General features: G+C 53.1%; 1 long non-coding RNA gene across 1 annotated transcript; it reads right to left on the reverse strand.

Annotated features, from left to right (window-relative positions):
- Window positions 1-344: 344 nt before the first annotated feature.
- Window positions 345-1312, reverse strand: LOC138845188 (uncharacterized). The gene is made up of 2 exons (XR_011382018.1): window positions 1007-1312; window positions 345-763 (listed from the first exon to the last, which is right to left on the reverse strand). It is a non-coding gene; the product is annotated as an uncharacterized lncRNA (long non-coding RNA).
- Window positions 1313-21881: the final 20569 nt, after the last annotated feature.

Below are 21881 nucleotides of genomic sequence, written 5' to 3' on the forward strand. Positions count from 1 at the left end.
CAAGCACCTGAGTCATCGTCGGCTGCTTCCCAGGTGCGTCATCAGGGAGCTAGATGGGAAACGGAGCAGCCGGGATTCGAACCTGTGCTCCAGTGTAGGGTGCTGGTGTCCCAAGCAGCAGCTTAACCCGCTGTCTCTCCGCACCCATCCACACTCAGAGGCTGAGTCTGGGGCCCATGTGCTTCTGAGACGCGGAGAGCTGGGGACCTGTGCGGGAAGGGACCGGGAGAGGCCAGGCTGACCGATGGGGGGCTGGGGTGGGATAATACACTTCTTTCCCTGGGACCTGTTCCTGGGTGATGTTTTGTGCCAGATCTCACCTTAGGGATGGTTGAAGGGTTGTATATTTATCTCTCCTTTTTTTTTTTTTTAAAGATTTATATTTATTTATTTGAAAGAGTTACACAGAGGGAGGAGAGAGGTCTTCCAGCCACTGGTTCACTCCCCAGTTGGCTGCAACGGCTGAAGCTGTGCTGATCTGAAGCCAGGAGCTTCTTCCGGGCCTCCCGCATGGATGCAGGGGCCCAGGGACTTGGGCCATCTTCTACTGCTTTCCCAGGCCATAGCAGATGATCATAGCAGAGAGCTGGATCAGAAGTGGAGCAGCCGGGACTAGAACTGGCGCCCATATGGGATGCCAGCACCGCAGGCGGCAGCTTTACCTGCTACGCCACAGCGTCGGCCCCAGTATATTTCTCTCTTTTAATCCTCAGGACAGCTCACTGAATTCTCCAAACTTGAGGTCGGTACAAGCCTCACTGCCCTGTTACAGATAAAGAGATTCGGCTTGGGGGATGAGGTCATGCCGCCGGTCCTAGCTCCCTCCACGCCGAGCCTCGGGTGGGCTGGCGGGCGGGGGGCTGCGCTCTCCCTGCAGCGGCGGCCTCATCCCCGCCTTCCCGCCGTGTAGAGCGGACCGCCCTCTCCTGTCCTCAGCGCCGACCCGTTCCCAGGCCCAGTCACCCCCGCTGCCCCTGCGCAGGGCCGGGCACGCAGCGGCACTCACCGAGGGGTGCTGATGGATGCCTGGGCCGGGCGCTCCCGGGCGCTGGGCCCGGGGCGGGGGCGGGGCTGGAGCTGGGGCCCCACCGGGAGGCCCGAGCACAAGCTCATTAACCAGCTCCTGCATGCGGGACCCACGTGCAGGGTGGCCTGGGCTCCGGGGGTGGAGCTGGGGCGCTGGGTGGCCCCTGAGAGCCGGTCGTGCAGCACGCGGGACCCCCAGAGTTCAGCCGGAGCCCCCCGGGGAGCCGTCGGGACTGGAGCCTCTCGGGGTGAGCCAGCGTCTGGGGCCCGCGGCTGCACGGGAGCCGGCCAGGAAACGCCTGCTGGTGCTTTTGTTTTTCCATCAACAAGCTTACGTAAACTCCTCGCCGGCCCGGCTGCCAACGCCGCCTTATCTGATCCCGGCTGCGCCAGGGCCGGGGATCCCTGCGTGTCCCGGCACGGGCCCCCGCGGAGGGCGCCCCGGCATGGAGCGAGGGTGGGGCGCGGGCTGCGCTCCCGACGACGCCGGGGTCCAGGGCCCCGTCCCACACCTGCGCCCGCGCGGGGGACGGACGGAGGGCAGGGCGGCCTGGGCCTGAGCCCGACCTGGCGCTGGTCTGGGGCGGTGTGCTCAGAGCGCAGTGCCCTCGGAAAAACGTCCGCGCACAAGGTCAGTACAGGAACCAGCCGTTTTTTTTTTTTTTTTTTTTCTTAAACCCACCAAACCGTCCATTTAAGAATCTTCCAAATTCTAGGAAAGGTGTGACGGTGCAATGATCTCCCACATAGGCCTACAGGATGCCCCGGCTTTTAACCTCTTGCTGCCTTTGGCTGAGCGGTCTCTTGCACACCCAGGCATCTGTCCTGCGGGTGGGCTACATTGTTACCCCTATGTTACAGGTGCGGAAGTGAAGACTTAGGGAGCTAAAATAACTTCTCCAAGGAAGTGGTGGAGCTGATGTGTAAACTCGGATCTCAGAGGAAAACTTTGCTTTTGTGTTCTCTGTGTGATTCCCCCCCCCCCCCCCCCCGTTAAAAGCATTCTCTCTCCCTCTGTCCCTCTGTCCCTCCCTCTCCCTCTCCCTCTCCCTCTCCCTCTCCCTCTCCCTCTCCCTCTCCCTCTCCCTCTCCCTCTCCCTCTCCCTCTCCCTCTCCCTCTCCCTCTCCCTCTCCCTCTCCCTCTCCCTCTCCCTCTCCCTCTCCCTCTCCCTCTCCCTCTCCCTCTCCCTCTCCCTCTCTCTCCTTTTCGGCTTCCTCTGAATGGCTCCATGTGGTCTGTGCAAGCATAGAGTATGATGTCTCCTCACCCCAGCACCCCAGTTCTGTACTTAAGGCAAAGCCTGGTACCTACATTCTATGCCTGTGAAAGCACGTTCGTGAAGTCATTTCTCCATAAACAGCATTGTACTTACACAGCTCCCCTCGCCCGCTCCCTTAGCTCCACAGGGCAGAGTTCTTTCCCCGCGAAAATATAAAAGGACTCCAGCCTTTTACACCAGTGCATAGTATTCCCCGGGGTGGATCCTCGGTGATCGGTTTCGCTAGTCCCCTGCGGTCAGGAAATCAGGCTGTTTCCCATCTATTGTCATTACAAGCAAAGCTGGAGGAGATACCCAGGTTTCGTAATTAACTCACACATGCGCAAGGATAATCTTTCCTAGAGATGGAAATTCTGGGTGAGAGGGGATGTGGCTGTTTAATTTACTGAGATATTGCCAAATCCCTCTTCGGGGAGGTTGTATCAATTCGCCCTGCCACTTGGAGTGAAGGAGAGTGCCTGTTTCCCACACTCTTGCCAAGACGGCATGTTATCAAACTTTCTGATCTTTGTCAATCTGTTAGATAGAAAATGATATCCGTAGCTGTAGCTACAAGGGAGGTTGACCGTGTTTTCATATGATTAAGAGTCATTTACATTTCCTTTCCTGCGAAATGTTTGTTTATGTCTTTTGCCTATCTTTTAATTAGGTTGTTTTCTTTTTCTTCCCAATATGTAGGAGCTCTTAAAATAACAAAGATATCAGCCCTTTTCGATAACATATGATGCATCTATAATGTATGTGTCTTTTGACTTCGTGTTATTTTTTCCATGTGGAATTTAAAATAACTATGTGGCCAAATTTATCCATCTTTTCATTTATGGATTTCGTTTTTCACAAAGTCCTACTCTAAAAGCACTGTGCAGCAGTAAGAAAGCTCTTGAAAGTACTCCCCGGGCCGGCACCGTGGCTCACTAGGCTAATCCTCCACCTGCGGCGCTGGTACTCCGGGTTCTAGTCCCAGTTGGGGCGCCAGTTCTGTTCCGGTTGCTCCGCTTCCAGGCCAGCTCTCTGCTGTGGCCCGGAAAGGCAGTGGAGGATGGCCCAAGTGCTTGGGCCCTGCACCTGCATGGGAGATCAGGAGGAAGCACCTGGCTCCTGGCTTCGGATAGGTGCAGTGCACCTGCCGTAGCGACCATTTGGGGGGTGAACCAACGGAAGGAAGACCTTTCTCTCTGTTTCTCTCTCTCACTGTCTAACTCTGCCTGTCAAAAAAAAAAAAAAAAAAAAAAGTACTCTCCGGTTGTCTTCACTCCAGAATTTGTTCTTGGTGTGCGATGTGAGGTAGGGATTCAGCTGTTTCTCCCTGGGTGGCAATCCACTCGTCATAGCACCACTCACTGAGTAATCTGCCTTTTGCTCATTGATTAACTGTGTCGCTCTTGTCATGGACTGAATTCCTCTGGGCCTTTCCCAGGACTGTCCTAATGAATCCCACACACGGGGTGGCATCAGACAACTGAGGGCTCCTCTCCGCATTCTGGAGCCTGGGGGTCAGGCATCAAGGTGTCAGCCGGACCAGTTCTGGTGACGCTGGTGGGGACAGACCGCTCCTCGGATCTCACCTGCACACTGGGTACAGTTGCCCGGGTTGTCCTCTGCTCCCTGCACCAGCCTGCGGGCATGTTGGTGCGTTTGGGGCGCCTCCGTTATTACTGTGTGCCTAGAGTAGGATCCAGATGGGACACACACATGATAAATGTTCCTTCAGTGAATGAATGGACTCTAACCTTTACAAGTGCTTGCTGGATGCTAGGCCCTGTGCTAGGCACTTTCCTTTCATTATCTCCTTTCATACTTGCAGAACCCTGTGAAGCAGAGGCTTAGCCTGCAACTAGAGATGCACACACAGAAGTTCAGAATGGTTAAGTAACATGGCCAAAGTCACACAGCCAGGATGTGAAACCAGGATGTGGCTCAGGGTTTTTGTTTTGTTTTTAAGATTTATGTATTTATTTGAAAGGCAGCATTATAGAGAGCTAGAGGGAGAGAGAGAGAGAGAGAGAGAGAGAGAGAGAGAGAGGTTTTCCACCTACTGGTTCACTCCTCAAATGGCCACAACAGCTAGAGCTGGGCTGATCTGAAGATAGGAGCCAGGAACTTCTTCAGGGTCTTCCATGTGGATGCAAGGGCCCAAGCACTTGGACCATCTTCCACTGCTTTCCCAGGCACATTAGCAGGGAGCTGGATTGGAAGTGGAGCAGCTGGGACTTGAACTAGTGCCCAAATGGAATGCTGGCAGTGCAGGCAGTGGCTTTACCTGCTACGCCACAGCACTGGCCCCGAGGCCATGGTTTTTTTTTTTTTTTTTTTCAAATATTTGCTTTTATTTATTTGAAAGGCAGAACTACAGTGAGAGAGAGAGGGAGAGACGAGAAAACTTCCATCCCCTGTTTCTTTCCCTCTGTGGTGGCCAGGGCTGGGCCAGACTGATGTCAGGAGCCAAGATCTTCTTCTGGGTCTATCACATGGATGCAGGGGCCTAAAGCACTTGGGTCATCTTCTGCTGTTTCCCAGGCATGAGCAGGGAGCTGGATCAGAAGTGGAGCAGCCGGCTCTCTAACTGGCACCTACATGGAATGCTGGTGTCACAGGTGGCGGCTTAGCCCACTATGCCACAAAGCCAGCCCCTAGGGCCTAGGTTTTAAGAGGTGTTCTGAATGGCTATCAATAAATGCATGCATGAACAAATGTCACACAACTAGCCAGGGAGATGGAGGGTGCTGGGCTTGGTACCTGCAGAGAGGGCCTCTGAGACCCAGAGGGTGGAGCTGGGAGTGGGGGCAGGAGTGGGACAGTGGGACTAACCGTCCGGTCTGTTTGCGATTGACAGTTTTTTTGTTTGTTTGTTTTTTAACACTGGACTTAGAAAAATCCTGGCCAAACCTGAATAAACAGAGCACTGGAGCAGTGGACCCATTGCTACAGATTTCCTCCCTGTATGAGCAAGGGCTCAGAGTCAGGACCAAGTGGGGAGAAGGGAGGCATCTGTGGTAGGTAGTGAGCTCCCCCTCACAGGAGGTATAAAAGCCGGAAGTGGAGACACTCTTGTTTCCTGTTTTCCTCTCTATCTCTTGGGATTCTTTGGGGTAACCAGGGGTGTGGGCCCCCTCTGCTCTGTTCCAAGGCCCCGGACAGCACAGAGGCAGGCTGAAGGACCCCTTGCTAACAGCTGGCTTAGGAAGCAAGTACGTGGGCGGAAGTGACCTCCGGTGTCTCCTGCCAAGGCCAGTAGCTCCTTCTCCCAACAGCCCCTCCCCCCGAGAGGGCCTGGGGAAGGGAGGGGTGAGGAAACTGGAGATGGGGGTGTGAATCAGGAGGTGGGGTGAGGCGGAGTGCAGGAGCCCGAGTCTCCCACCCCCTTCAAGTGAGCAACCGACATCTGGGGGCCTGAGCCACTCCGAGGCAGGGCACACCCGGCCCCCTTGCCTGTCTTGGGAGCATCCCTCGGCCAGACTCCCGAGCCTGGAATGAACTGTAAGACTCAGTGTGTCGCTCCCCGTCTTCGTGAAGGAACGACACAGGACCCTGTGCTGTTCTTTTGTCTGCTCGGCCCTCCCCGGGTTTGCTGCTGGTTCTTCCCGGGTTGGCTACCGACCCTTCCACCTCCGTGGAAGGGCGGTTCCCCCTGCCACTTTCCCCACTTCCGCAGGGGAGCGGCACACCGCCGGCCGGCTCTCTCGGGGGCTGCTCAGGTGTTCCCCTTAGATGTTCCCTCTAGATGTTCCTGGTGCATGTTGTCTCTCTCCTCCTTTATAGTCCTCTTCCACCAATCCCAACTCTGCTACCCACACGCCGAGTACGCTGCTCTCCTCCAATCAGGAGCAGGTCCTACAGTTTATTGGTTGAACTGGAGGCAGCTGTGTAGAAGCTGTTTCTCCCTTCTCAGCGCCATATTGTGGGAGAGCAGATGCATAGAATAAGTCTTAATTCCAGTAACTTAGTCTAGTCCGAGTTGCTCCCCACACAGTGGAACCAGGCACAGGCCCTGCACCCTCCTGGGAAGAGTCATGGCGGTGGGATCAGGCCAGTCTCATGGCCAGGGCCCGGTACCCAGGCCATGGTTGGGAATGGATGCGGAGGGAGGGTGGAGACGGTCATTTCTTTTTTTTTTTTTTTTTTTTTTTGACAGGCAGAGTGGACAGTGAGAGAGAGAGAGACAGAGAGAAAGGTCTTCCTTTTGCCGTTGGTTCACCCTCCAATGGCCGCCGCGGCCAGCGCGCTGCGGCCGGCGCACCGCGCTGATCCGATGGCAGGAGCCAGGAGCCAGGTGCTTTTCCTGGTCTCCCATGGGGTGCAGGGCCCAAGCACCTGGGCCATCCTCCACTGCACTCCCTGGCCACAGCAGAGAGCTGGCCTGGAAGAGGGGCAACCGGGACAGAATCCGGCGCCCCAACCGGGACTAGAACCCGGTGTGCCGGCACCGCTAGGCGGAGGATTAGCCTAGTGAGCCGCGGCGCCGGCCGAGACGGTCATTTCTTTAAACATCCGGGTTCCAGTTGACTCTGGGCAAGCGGTGAACATGTATTTTTGGTTTATTTCTTATGCACTTTAAACTTTTGAATGTGGCTTTGCGGACATGCAATAGTGTATGGAAACGTGTAGCTTGATGACTTTTTTTAAAGATTTATTTTATTTATTTGAAAGACAGAGTTACAGAGAGAGGTAGAGACAGAGGGAGAGGTCTTCCATCCTCTGGTTCACTCCCCAGATAGCCGCAATGGCGGGAGCTGCGCTGATCCGAAGTCAGGAGCCAGGAGCTTCCTCCTGCACATGGGTGCAGGGGCCCAAGGACCTGGCCATCCTCCACCGCTATCCAAGGCCATAGCAGAGAGCTGGACTGGAAGAGGAGCAGCTGGGATTAGAACTGGCTGCCATATGGGATGCCGGCGCTTCAACCCACTGTGCCACAGTGCCGGCTCCCTGCTTGATGACTTTTTATACACATGTTTACACCCATGCAGCCATGCCCAGATCGAGGTGTAGATATTTCCAGTGGCTGAGGTCTCTGCCTGCCCTGGGACGTAACTGCGATGCTGTCTTCTATCATCGTGCATCGTCTCTGCTTGTTCTTGACCTTGGACATGTGCAGCAGTACACTAAGTCCCCGCTTGTGTGTGGCTCTTTCGGCTCAACATAACCGTGGTGGGGCTCATCGGTGTTGTTGCACATGCCGGGGGCTGGCTGTCAGGTGCCCCGTGGTGGAAACAGGCCCCGGCTCATCTGTCCAGGCTCCTGCTGATGCGCGTTTGGAGTCTTCCCTTTTTCTCTTCCGTGGAGGAGCCCAGAGCTTAGGCGTGGGTGCCTTAGACTTGGGAGGGAAGTGGGGAGGATGGGCTGTGCCAGGGCGGGGGTAAGATCTGCCAGGAAGCTCCCTCCGAGGACAGCAGAGACAGGTCTTCCTGTACAGTCTGCCCTGGGGCTTCACTTTCCCCGCCTGTGCAGGGGACTCAGTGGTCCCAGCCCACGGTGTCCCCGGCCCCCTGCCTGGGAGCCTACTCTTCTCCCCAGCTCCCACTGCCTCGGCTGCAGCATTAGTGACCATGGCAGGCTGGAAGGGGTGGGAGAAGGCCCTCAAGCCCCCCAAGCTTCTGCCAGGGTGGACGCAGTGCCCAGGGCCCCAGACACCTCCTCTTACCCGCAGGCTGGTCCCAGCTGTGCCTCAGGCTCTCTGGAACTGGGGTGGAAGAGCTGTGCCAGCTGCAGCCGTTTCCATGAGGTCAGAGCAGCTGCTGCCCAGAGTTTGGTACCCTGAGGGAAATGCCCGCGCCAGGGCCCCGCCCGCGGCTGGGTGATCACTTCACCCCCCACCCCCACCCCGGTGGCCAGCACTTGCCCCCAATCCCAGGAGTGGCTGAACGGAAGTCCTTTGTGGCCCAGCCAGGTGCTGCTGGCCTCAGGGCGGTTAGAGGCATCGGCAGCCGCAGCATGGGTCGCGCCCATCCCTGTATGGTAGCATTCACACTTTCGGGAGAGAAACCCAAAAACGAAACCGGGAACTTCAGAGCAGCTCTCGGCTCCTAGCCTGGCCCTGGCCCTTCCTCTGGAGGGAGATCCGCTCCCCTCTGGCTTGTGGGGAGGACTCCACGTGACGGTGGCTGACTCAGGCCAGGCCCCCAGCTTCAACACTTGCTGTAACAGGGCTGAGGAAACCCCAGATCCCACCTTGGCCTGGACCTTGGCAGCCCCGGGAGGTGGGTCTTTGGCCAGAGACGGCATCTGTGAACCAAAGGAGCTTCGCTGAAGCCTGGGACGTGGCGGGAGCCCGCGGAAGCCGCTTAGAGCGTCCTTTCGGGTCCTGTGTTAGAAAGGCTCAGATCCACCCCGCCTGCTTCCCCGCCCTCCCCCACCCCTTCACTGACCAACGCCCACTGTCAAGTTCCCTGGGTGTACAAGGAGTTGTTTTGGATCAAATCATAATAAAATGCAGTTAGGGCTGATGCTGTGGTGCAGCGGGTTAACACCCTGGCCTGAAGCTCCAGCATCCCATATGGGCGCCGGTTCTAGTCCCGGCTGTTCCACTTCCAGTCCAGCTCTCTGCTGTGGCCTGGAAAAGCAGTGGAAGATGGCCCAAGTCCTTGGGCCCCTGCACCCGCATGGGAGATCCAGAAGAAGCTCCTGGCTCCTGGCTTTGGATTGGCTCAGCTCCGGCTGTTGTGGCCAATTGGGAAGTGGACCAGCGGTGAAGGACCTCTCTCTCTCTCTCTGCCTCTCCTTCTTTCTCTATGTAACGCTGACTTTCAAATAAATGAATACATCTTTTAAAAAAATCAAACACAGTTAAGCTTCTGTCTGTCTGTGTGTCTCTTTCCACCCCGAAACCAAGTAGCAGGATGACTTGCTAGGAGACTTTGGTGTGGTCTGACTTGGCACCCATCATGGTTCTTGGAGTAGTTCAGGAGGTAGAGGCATGGGATGAGGTCGGAGATGGGCAGGTGCCCTCTAAGGTTTCTCGAATCCAGTGTCAATGGCAGGCCATCTTCAGCCTGCCTGGGGGGCCTCGTGTGTCAAAATGATGCAGAGAAAGGGATCAAGTGGATTTTAAATGGGAACTCCAAATGGGCAATCATGAGAGCAGACCACGAATGTGGGTGTAAACTTGCTGCTTAGGACCCGGGCAATTCTGCATAGCTTCTCTATGATGAAGACAAGCAGGAAGTGATTTCTTTAGCAGTGGATAATTATCTTCCTGTTACGCAGCAGGAGAGGCCAGTTAAGAATAATTACAGGAACCAGCCTCAATTACACACTTTATTGGTGCCAGGCACTGTGCTAGACACTTGTTTGCATTTCATCTCCCTAGCGTCCCACAGCCCCCCGGGGAGTGGGTGTGTTAATTCAGAGAGGCAAAGTAACTCACCCAGTGAGTGAGTGGCAGATCCAGGACCCAAGGTTCACCTGTCAAACTCCGTGCTCTTCATACCTGGCCCACACTGCATCCTATCCCGGAAGCTTGCAGATTCACTGAGTTCAAAGCTTCCTTCCTCTGTCTGGAACCAGACAGTGAGGAAGTTGGGATTGCTGGCTATGAGATCAACACAGAAAATCCACCATGTACCTATGTTCCAGCTAATGACCAGTTAGAACATGGAAATATTTTTTTAAAGATTTATTTATTTATTTGAAAGTCAGAGTTATGGAGAGGCAGAGGCAGAAAGATATAGAGAGGTCTTCCATCTGCTGGTTCATTGCCCAAATGGCTGCAATGACCAGAGCTGTGCTGATCCAAAGCCAGGAGCCGGGAGCCTCTTCTGGGTCTCCCACGAGGGCACTGGGGCCCAAGGACTTGGGCCATCTTCTACTGCTTTCCCAGGCCATAGCAGAGAGTTGGATCAGAAACAGAACAGCCAGGACTTGAACCAGTACCCACATGGCATGCCAGCATTGCAGACGGTGGCTTTACCCATTACACCACAACACTGGCACCAAAAAAATGTAAATATTACAGAGAAAAGATAGGATTTAAAAGCCATAAGATTGCAAAAGGTGTGTAATAGCTCAATGGCTAAAGTATGAAATCTTGAGGAACACATACACAGAATGGTAGTGGGTAAAGCTGCCACCTGCAGTGCCTGCATCCCACATAGGTGCCAGTTCGAGTCCTGGTTGCTCTACTTCCAATCCAGCTCTCTGCTATGGCCTGGGAAAGCAAAAGATGGCCTAAGTCCTTTGGCCCCTGTGCCCATGTAGGAGACCCTAGAATAAGATCCTGGCTCCTGGCTTCGGACCTGCACAGCTCTGGCTGTTGTGACCACTTAGGGAGTGAATCAGCAGATGGAAGACCTCTCTCTCTCTCTCTCTCTGCCTCTCCTCTCTCTGTGTAACTCTGACTTTCAGATAAATAAATAAATATTTTAAAAAGATAATAAATAAAGATGTGTACCATATTCATGGAAAGGAAGACTTGATATCATATATACTTTGAGTTTTCCCAAGTTAACTCATAAAATCAATGTAATCCTAAATCAGAATTCCAAAAAGATTTATCATTAAACTTGGAGAACTGATTTTCTAATTCACCCAGAGGGGTAAAGACAAAAAGAGAAAAAAAGCATAAGAATAGCTAAAGACAAATCTGAAATAGAATAGGGTACGGATCTTTTCCTACCAAATTACTAAATATCCTGATGTATTATAAAGCTTTGGTAATGCAGTGCTGGCATCCTATATGGTCGCCGGTGCTAGTCCAGGCTGTTCCACTTCTGATCCAGTGCTCTGCTACGGCCTGGGAAAGCAGTAGAAGATGGCCCAAGTCCTTGGGCCCCTGCACCAAGAAGCTCTTGGTTCCTGGCTTCAGATCGGCACAGCTCTGGCCATTGTAGCTGTTTGAGGAAGACCTCTCTCTGCCTCTGTTTCTGCTTCTCTCTAACTCTGCCTTTCAAATAAATAAATAAAATCTTTAAAAAAAAAGAAGTGCTATGGGTTGAACTACATCCCCTAAAATGTTAGGTTGATATCCTGGGCCCAGGTATTCTCACAGGTGGCTTTATTTGAGAATTGGATCTTCACAGGCATAGGTCAAGAGGGTGGGTCGTGACTCCTGTGTCTACAGGGAGAAGATGGCCACGCGGTGACAATGGCCAAGACTGGAGAGAGGCAGCTGCAGGCCGAGGTGCAGCGAAGATTGACAGCTCCCATCAGAAGTTAGAACTGGAGAGGGAAGATTCCGCCCGGAGTCCCAGAAGCAGCACAGGTCCCTGGCTCCAAAAACCCTGAGAGAAGCAACGTCTCATGTTTCTAGTACTCGGTCGCAGAAGCTAACTCGCTAACCAGGAAACTAGTACAATGGTCAAATGGAAACGGCTAAGTGCAATGTGACACTATTTATGTAAAATTGTAAGGCATATACTCAGCAAACCTATAGATTTGGTCAAGAACTTAACAGAGGGCCGGCGCCGCGGCTCACTAGGCTAATCCTCCGCCTAGAGGTGCCGGCACACCAGGTTCTAGTCCCAGTTGGGGCGCCAGATTCTGTCCCGGTTGCCCCTCTTCCAGGCCAGCTCTCTGCTGTGGCCCGGGAGGGCAGTGGAGGATGGCCCAGGTGCTTGGGCCCTGCACCCCATGGGAGACCAGGAGAAGCACCTGGCTCCTGCCATCGGATCAGCGCGGTGCTGCTGGCCGCGGCAGCCATTGGAGGGTGAACCAACGGCAAAGGAAGACCTTTCTCTCTGTCTCTCTCTCTCACTGTCCACTCTGCCTGTCAAAAAAAAAAAAAAAAAAAAAAAAAAAGAATTTAACAGAATGGACTGGGGAATCCCTGATGAAATTGCTTCTGCTCGATGAAGGGGAGTGAAGCGGTATAAAAATCTTCAACATCTATTTCTTTTATAAAAAAAAAAAAACAAATAAGAATGTCGAAGGCCGGGCTGGGTGGTGTGGCATAGGGGGTTAGGCTGCCACTTGGGATGCCCTCATACCACCCCAGAGCGCAGGTTTGAGTCCCCGCTGCTCTGCTTCCAATGCAGCTCCCTGCTAATGCGTGCTGGGAGGCAGCAGGTGATGGCCCCTGTCAGCCACATGGGACACCTGGATAGAGTTCCTGGCTCCTGGCTTTGGTCTGGCCAAGCCTAGTTGTGGAGGGTTTTTGGGAAGTGAATCACTGGATGCAAGATCTCCTTCTCTGTCACTCTGCCTTTCAAGTAAATGAAAAGAAAGAAAGAAACATTGAAAAAATGCCCAAGGCAAAAACAAGAAATCATCAACCTTTGCTCATTTGGGTGATGGGTGTGCACTTGTCACGTTGGGTTCTCTGGCTTCTTTATTATTTTACTTTATTTTTCTTTGTCTCTCTCTTTTTAAAAATGTATTTATTTATTTGGAAGGCAGAGTGACAGAACGAGAGGGGAAGAGAGAGCGAGAGCGAGAGAGCGAGAGAGCGAGAGAGAGAGAGAGAGAGAGTGCTGGTTCACTCCCCAAATGTCTGCAACGGCCAGGGCTGCACCAGGCCAAAAACAGGAGCCAGCAACTCCATCCAGGTCTCCCACGTGAGTGCAGAAACCCACGCACTTGGGCCATCATCCACTGCCTCCCAGGAGCGTTAGCAGAAAAACACATCAGAAACAGAGATCAGATTCGAACAGATTCAACCCCAGGCACTCTGATATGGGAGGCAGGCAACCCAGGCGGTGACTTAACCCACTGCACCACAACGCCCGCCCCGGCTTCTCGATTATTGTCGTGTGTGTGTCTGTGCTTATGGGAGTTGCAACTACGTGCTCCACGGAAGTGTCCACACACATGTGTGTCCCTTGTTCCCGCTTGCTCTTGCGGCCTTGCCAGTGTCTTCTGCTGGGTCAGCACATGTGGTGCCCCGGCCAGGTGGGAGCAGCTGTGTCTGGTTTGCACCCGGTGATCCTAGTGACAGACACAACTTGATGATGTCCAAGAGACCTGGGGCAGCTCCTGAGTTTCTGGACTAGCACCCAGCAGGGGCTGCCTCCCTGGTAGCCAGGATCATGGAAGGCAGTGGTACCCAAGGCCATGTCCTCCCCAGAAAGCGGAAACTGGAGTGGGGGGCGGGGTGGGGAGACAGTGCTGTGCAGGGGCTGTCCCCGCGGTGCCCGCTCTCCAAGGGGACCCTCAGTCACCCACTAAGGAAGGGGGATGGGGAGAACAGGCTGATCAGTGTCACTCTCAGTCACAGCCTTTCTCAGGCAGGTCTGGGGCGAGCTAAGCCCAACCCTGGGTGGGGGCTCATGAGCCCCCAGGGTCCCTCGGACTTGAAAGGTCTGGGATTCCAACTTCCCGACGACACGCACCCCAGGAACTCTCAGCCCCCTCCTCTAGAAAATGGGCACGAGAACCCCCGCGCCCTTCCTCCTGCACTGCCAGACTGAAGGAGGTGGAGTCACAAAATCTGTGCACAGCAGTGTGAGCATGCGCGCTTGCGGGGAGGATGGGTACGGAGAGGCCCGTGCAGCTGCTGCAGGGATCCCAGGGTGTCCCCACCGCGTCCTCCTCCACCTTCTGCCCGGCGCCAGTGGGCACTGTGTTGAATGCGTTTCATCTCACGTGCACTGAAACCCTGGAAGGTTGAACCCAGGTCGGGTCTCCGCAGTTCCTCCCAAGGGAGTTTCAGAGCCGCAGGGAGTGGAAACCGCGGGGCCACACTCATACGCACTTACGGGGACTCACACCCACATTGTCACCCACACTCGGGGTTGGGCTCACAGTCCCACAGCCACAAACCAGAGGCCACAAACGAGGCAGGGAGACACTGGTTCGGGAACCACCAGGTTGGGGTTCAATGCCAGGACTTCTCCACTATGTGACCTTGAACAAGACGCCTGTTTCTGCCGGCCTCACTCTTCTCATCTGTACAATGGGTATAATAATCCAGTAGCTGCCTCTCTGCGAACCTGGTTGGTTCCAAGGAGTTGACTGGGTAGTGAAATGATTTGCTAAGAAGAAGAATCAGAAAAAATGGATTCGCGAATACCTCGAACATTTTGTTCTGACCTAAAACAAGGCATGTAGGCCACAGTTGCTGTCCTGAGGTCAGGGCCTCTGGCCGAGGTCTTGCTGTGTCTGACTGCATTCAGAAAGCACCGCTAACGACTTTCAGTTCTGTTTTTCCTGTTCAGTGGGAGCCAGGACAGCGTGGAACAATTTGAATTTGGAATTCTACATTGTTATCATCCCTTCCCACCCCAAATCTCTCCCCAAACGAAATCAACAGATTTATTTTTAGCAATTCATCTTTATTGCATATTTCCAAAGCATTAGACTTAGGTTTTCTCAAAACATTATTTTTTGCAGTCATACTTCATTGTTTTTTTTGTTTGTTTGTTTTATTTAGCTCAATTGTATAATTACAGCAATAAACACAAATTGGCCAAAGCTTTTGGGTACAGACTCTGTTGATTCTGGTAGCTCACGGCTCAGTCAGTGGGAGGAGAGCTTGGGCAAGTGGAGAATGTTCTAGAAGCTTGAGCCATAGGCACACCTGCGCAGACTCAGTCTGTTTTGGCTAGCACATGGAGGGCACTCATCAGGCCAGAGATAGTTAAGTGCAGATCCATTAAGGCCACTTCTCCCAGGCCACTGGGAGGATCAGAAAGAACCTGAGTCTCTGCCTGGCATGTGAGGTTCTCATTGAACCAGAGAGCTGCACCCCCAGGCCCTTTGCACAACTTGTCACAGCACTGTCACCCACCCTGGGATGGCCAGTGACTGACCCCGTGCATGGTGGGGGCTTATTGAGGGCAGGGACAACGTCTCCCTCCTCTCTGCATCCTTAGGGCCCCCTGCCAGAGGTGCTGTGATGCCCAAGCCCCACTGTCCCACCTGCTGCACACACCTGCCCAGCATCCTCCTGAGATGAGGGGAGGGACCTGCTTGTAACAGTTTCCAGTGCACTTGGGTCTGCCCGCAGGGGAGAGTTCTGCAGCCCAGGCTAGGCTAGGGAAGCTTAGGACTAGGCTGGCCTCCTATGCAGAGCTTTGCTCTTGGCCCTGAGTGCAGGGAGGGAGGCAGGTGGGGTTGGGGAGAGGGACCTCTAAAGTGGTCCCTGGGGTTCGTGTGACCTTCCTGTGACCTTCTGAGATGGCAGGCCTGGGGCTCCCACTGGGTGATCCTGCAAGTGACCAGCAGGAGGAGATGGTAAGGGATGGCCCCAGCCTCCAGGGTCTCTGCTGGGGAACAGGTGCCCTTCCTGCTGGGGCTGCCCTGGCCGTGACAGAGAGGTCACACCAAGTCAGACACAATGACCAATGGTCAAGGGGTGCGGCAAGGCAGGAGGCCCATGGGTTACTGGTGGGACTGCAAATGGGTACAGCCACTTTGAAAAACTGCAATTTCTCAAAGATCTACATGTGAAGCTAGTGCTTTAGTCTGATTATGGTTTCCTTTTTTTTTTTTTTTTTTTTTTTTGACAGAGTTAGACAGTGAGAGAGAGAGAAACAGAGAGAAAGGTCTTCCTTTTTCCGTTGGTTCACCCCCTAAATGGACACTATGGCTGGCGCTGCACTGATCTGAAGCCAGGAGCCAGGTGCTTCCTCCTGGTCTCCCATGCGGGTGCAGGGCCCAAGCACTTGGGCCATCCTCCACTGCCTTTCCGGGCCAAAGCAGAGAGCTGGACTGGAAGAGGAGTAACCGGGACAGAACCAATGCTCCAACTGGGACTAGAACCCGGTGTGCTGGCGCAGCAGGTGGAGGATTAGCCTAGTGAGCCACGGTGCCAGCCATGGATACGGTTTCTTAAAAAAAAAAGATTTATTTTATTTATTTGAAAGAGTGGCAGAGAGAGAGAGATCTTCCATCTGCTGGTTTACTCCCTAAATGGTCACAATGGCTTCTTTTTTATTATTGTGGTAAATGTAAACTTTACCATCATATTTTTTTTTTAACTTGAGAGGCAGAGAGAGAGAGAGAGAGAGAGCGAGAGAGAGAGAGAGCATTCCTTTCTGCTGGTTTCCTTGCCAGTTGGCCCCAGTGGCCAGGGCTGGACCAGGATCAAGCTGGGAACCAGGAACCCAACCCAGTTCTCCCATGTCTGTGGCAGGAACCCAATTACCTGAGTCATCGCTTCTGCCTCCCAGGGTCTGCATTAGCAGGAAGCTGGAGACAGGAGCTGGGGCTGGGGATCGAACCCAGCACTCGGATGAGGGACACATAAGTGTCTTAACCAACATGCTGACCACTACGCTAAATGCCTGAGCTTTAGCCATTTTTAAGTGTACAGTTCAGTGATGCTAAGTACATACATATCGCTGTACAACAGATCTCCAAAACACTTCATCTTGCAATATATAAATTCTACACTCATTGCTAAATTTATTTATTTATTTATTTTATTTATTTGAAAGGCAGAGAAAGAGAGAATTTTCCATCACTTCGCAGATGCCTGCAACAGCCAGGGCTGGGCCAGGCAAAACCAGGAGCCAAGAATTCAGTTTGGGTCTCCCACCTGGACTCAAGCGCTTGAGCCATCAGCTGTTGTTTCCCAAGGTGCAGAAGCTGGATCGGAAGCCAAGCTGGGACTCCAAGATGGCATGCGCACATCCCAAGTGGAGGCTTAACCTGCCCCAACTGTGCGTGCATTACATACATTAAATACCAACTCCCCAGTCTACCCCCAGCCCTAACAACTGCCCATCTACTTCCCACCCCCTCAACATGTAACCTCCTTGGGTATCTCATGTGAGTGGGATCTACGGTATTTGTCTTACTGGGATTGGCTATTTCACTTAGCATGTTGTAGCATGAGTCAGATTTGTCTTCCTTGATAAGGCTGAGTAATAGCCCACATGTTAGATCCCACATTTTGTTTGTGTATCCATCCACCCATGGATGTGGACATGGTGGCTGCTGCCAACAGGGGCACACAGATAGCTTTGAGATATGGCTTTCAATTCTTTTGTGTATATACTAAGAGGCAGAACTGCTGAATTATATGTCAATTCTACTGTGATTTTTTTTTTTTTTTTTGAGAACAGCCCCACTGTTTTCCACAGTGGCTACACCTTTTTACATGACCACCAACAGCATGGAAGGGCTCCAATACTTGGCTGTGTTCTGTTTTGCTACGAGTGTGACATACTGTCACATTGTAGTTCTGGTTTGCATTTCTCTGGTGGACTCTACCCATTCTTTAGAGTCCGCTTCTAATGATACTGCCCTCATATGGTTTTGTGGTATCTTCCTGCTTTTTCTTAAAGTCTCTTTTTCTCTCCTCTTCTTTCTCTTTCCCAGGTGCATTCACAGGGAGCTGGATCAGAAGTGGAGCAGCCGGGACTCAAACCGGCGTCCACACGGGATGCTTGGCACTGCAGGCGGAGGCCTAACCCATCCCGCCCCTATGCCGGGCCCCTAGCGTTTGCATCTCTGAAAGCCCAGCTGAGTTTATTTTGGAGTCGTTCTTGACCTTGTCCGCCTCTGCCCACCAGGCTGTGAGCCCTGGGAGGACAAAGGCCTTAACTCCTTAACTTAAGTGACCTCTGGGTCCCCGGAATCCAACAGGGACTCTTGAACAGAATGTTCGCAAGGCTATTTTGAGTAGCTGACTGAGTGGAGGGACGGACGCACGGACGGGCGCTGGGAGATGGGCGCGTGACTGAGTGGGTGGCTGGATGGGGCGCTGAGTAAGAAGGATGGAAGGCAGAAGTGTGAACGCCAAGAGGATGTCTCGTTTCTTGCTGCCAACTTCTCCTTGGACCAGAAACGCTCCCGTCACTTCCAGACACCGGCAGGCGTCATGATTCTGCTCGGGGGCTCTCCGAGGACAAACCCTCCCAGGCGCGCTCCTGCTTCCGGCCGACCTGCGCTCCTCCCTGATCAGTGTCGCCCAGGGAGGGCGCGAGAACCCTCTGCTCACCAGCGGCCCGTTCCCGCAAGGCACCGTTCACCCCGAGGAAGGGCACCTTGTCCTTTACGTCTGCCGCGGGACTCAAGCTCGGGGGCGTGGCTTTCTCTGATTTGGATAAAGACACCTGCTAGGCAATAGGTGGCCCCCTCCCCACCGGGTCTCTCTCTGCCCTCATTCCTCTCCTCCCTTCTTCTTGCTCTTCCTCCCACACCTACCCATTTCTTCTCCTCCTTTGTGGTCTCCAAGGCTTGGTGGAAAGAGCGAGGACCTCGGACTTAGATGGACTCGGATGTGAAGCCAGCTGTGTTTTTGACCAAGTTGCTAGCGCTCCTCCAGCCTCCCTTTCCCCATCTGTAAAGTGGAGCGAACAGTTCCCAGCCATCAGGGGCGTTCTGTGGATCAAATGATGTAAAGGGATTCAAAGTGCCTGGCCCACGACAGGGCCGGCGAGAATGCTCGTTACCGCTTCCCTATCAGCACTGCTGTCATCACCAGCTTCCCCTGCGTTCCTAAAAGCCTGCAGTGCCGACAACAATTTGAAGAGAGCTGCTGTGCGCATTGCAGCACGCTCTGAGTCGCTTGCATTCCTTTCTGCCCCTTTCCTGGAACCCTGCTTTTTGTTCTTTATCTTCTTTGTTTCCCATTGAACTTGTCATCTTTGATAAGTATCTTTTACATGAGGTCCTTGGTGTTATCGTGGGGAAAAAAATGAAATAAAAGCCTTTCCACTTCCAAAGCTTGGTAGCGTCTCGTGTGGCCAGTGTCTGTGGCTGCGGGCCGAGCACCGTGGCCCATGTGTCTGCTTCTTTTTTTAATATTTTATTTATTTTTATTTGAGAGGTAGAGTTACAGACAGAGACACACACACACACACACAGAGAGAGAGAGAGAGAGGTCTTCCATCTGCTGATTCACTCCCCAGATGGCTGCAACAGCAGGAGCTGGGCCAGGCTGAAGCCAGGAGCCAGGAGCTTCTTCCAGGCCTCCCACACGGGTGCAGGGGCCCAAGGACTTGGGTCATCTTCTACTGCTTTTCCAGGCTATAGCAGAGAGCTGGATCAGAAGTAGAGCAGCCAGGACTCGAACCGGTGTCCATATGGTAGCAGCTTTACACGCTACATCACAGCGCTGGCCCCCTTAATAACTTTTGATACTACGCTAAATCCCGACAAGCAGTAGCATTTAAAGGCTGGTTGCAATGTAGGCTCTGCACTGTGTGGAAGTTTTCATATTGTTTTGTGGACTCTGCTGGCAGATCAGGCACCCTGTATGGACCTGTTACCTATGCACGGTTTTTAACATCACACGTTGTCCTTTGGGAAACATAGGTGACAGAATGATGCAGCTCCTCTGAGAACAAACACGTCTCAACGTACGATCTAGAAAAAATATCACACTTAGCATCATCGCCTCAGTGTTTAAGGACAAGGAGGTGACCAGGCTCAGCTGTCACCCGAAAGCTCCAATTGTATTGTTGGCAACAAATGTTAACGTTTGTTTTCCTTGAGTTGAGAGGTCCCCTCCTTCCATTTTTGCGGTGTCTGCTAAACACTCAAGTCCGATGGACCCCAATTTTCCGGTTCATCATTCTTGCAAGTACAGTGAAGCTCCATGAAAGAAGGGGATAATTCAGCTACAACGCAGATGGGAACTCGAATGCGTTTCCCCGAGACAGGCATTGGATTGGCATTTGCACCAGAGGGGCTTATGCGCACGTCCCAGTTCTTCACAGTGTGTTAAGAAGATGTGTCCTCCAGGCTGAGATGAAAGGGAGTAGTAAGACTCACTGATGCATCTGAGATGGTTTTCTAGGCGACAGTGTTGAAAGTGAGCAGGCTATAATGATCGGGGGCAGGCATTCAGCCTGGCGCTTTAGACACCTGCGTCCCACCTGGGTCCCTGTCCCAGCTCTAGCTCCTAGCTCCAGCTTCCTGCCAGTGACGGACCCTGAGAGGCAGCAGTGATGGCTCAAGGAATTGGGCTTCTGCCACTCACGTGGAAAACCTCAAATGGGTTTCTGGTTCCCCAGCCCCGGCCTCCAGGCATTTGAGAACTGAACCAGCACACGAGTGTGCTCTCTCCGCCTCTCAAACAAATAAATAAAAAAAATTTAAAAAGAATACGATGATTATTAGTCCAATTTGGTGTCACTGCTTTGATTCTCTCAAGTCACTTCTGTGCATCATCAGTGCAACTGCCAACCTGGGGGAGAGGGGAGCAGATACACTCGAAGCATCACAATGCAAGCAGTTGGCTTGCAAAGCTTCCAGAAGGGTCTGGAGAGTCCCTGATCCTGTTTAGCAAGGGGTTGTGGGGCCCTGACTGCAGGGTGCAGAGCTGGCCTGAGGCAGGGGCTCTCCCCTGCTTGCTGCCCTTCCTTAAGAGAGTCAGAGACACCAGGACTGTTGCCCACTGGCCTGCAATTGGCAGTCCCAGGGAGCCTGGAGAGGAGAGACCTGACTCTGGGGCTCTTTGGCTCCCAGAAGCCACGGAGGTACCGTCATTCACATGGTGATCCACGTAGTGGGGGTCGGACAATGTCCAGGCTCCACTCTGACTCCCCGAGAGTGGCTGACCCATGTTCTCTAAGCCTCCACTGTGTATGGAAGCCCCCCCCTCCAATCTGAGGTTTCACCCCCTAGTCTCAGTTACCTGCAGTCAACGGCAATTCAAGAATACTAAATGGAAAATTCCAGAAATAACCAGTGCGTACATTGTAAATGGTGCTCCTTTCTGAGAAGTGTGAAGAAGTCTCATGCTGTCCCGCTCCATCCCACACTGGCCGTGAGTTTTCCCTTTGCCCCGTGTATCCACATGGTGGGTGCTACCTGCCCCGCAGTCACTCAGCACCCATCTTGGTTATCAGATCAACTGGTCAGCCATCACAGTATCCCAGGGCTTGGCATTCAGATAATCCTCACTTGACTCTAAAGCGGCCCCACAGCACAGGATGGGGAAGCTGGCGACTCAGATGTGCCAAAGAGAAGCCGTCAGGGGCTCCCTCTTCCTCGTTCCCCCACATCCTCACCAGAAGGGAGGCCAGAACAGCCAATCAGACAGAGAGGGGGAGAGACCACATTCACAATACTTTTATACTATGCTGTTGTCATTGCTGTTTTATTATTATTTTGGTTCATTTTTTACTTTGCCTAATTTGTAAACTTTATCTTAGGTATATGTGTATAGGAAGAAAGCACACACACACACATACACACAGGGTGTGTTACTCTCTGTGGTTTCAGGCATCCATGGGGAGTCTTGGGAGGTGGCCCCACTGATAAGGGGGGACCATTCTACCATATTCCTTAGTCTTCTCTCGATGCTGCCCTCTCATCACCACGCCCATCCACATGCAGAGGCAAGAGAAGAGGTTTCTGTTGCTGTCTTTTCCAAGGTCATTGGCCATGCTACGCTTTCAATAAGTTAAAAGTAACAGAAATACAGTGTGTTTTCAAGAAGCTCGAAGTCCATATCAAGTTAAAGTGCGCGTGGACTCTGCGTATCAGGGAGGCTGGTTCCATCAGAGAGATGCCAAGGGCAACAGCAGGGGACCGCAGGTAGGTGAAGGTCAGAGCGAAGAAGCTCCAAGGAACCCACTGTGCAAGGCGCTGGCCGCTCAAAGCGAGCTTGGCAGTAGGAGAGTGCTTCTCACCTGAGTGCACTTGCAATTCTGTTGTGCTGTGAAATCTCATTAGCATTAACATTTCTCAACTCTTCCCTCCCTGCCTTCTTCCTTTCCTGCACACATCTCTAAGACAGTTGGATGGCAT

This window comes from Oryctolagus cuniculus, chromosome 1 (assembly GCF_964237555.1).
Source record: "Oryctolagus cuniculus chromosome 1, mOryCun1.1, whole genome shotgun sequence".
Lineage (NCBI taxonomy): Eukaryota > Metazoa > Chordata > Mammalia > Lagomorpha > Leporidae > Oryctolagus > Oryctolagus cuniculus.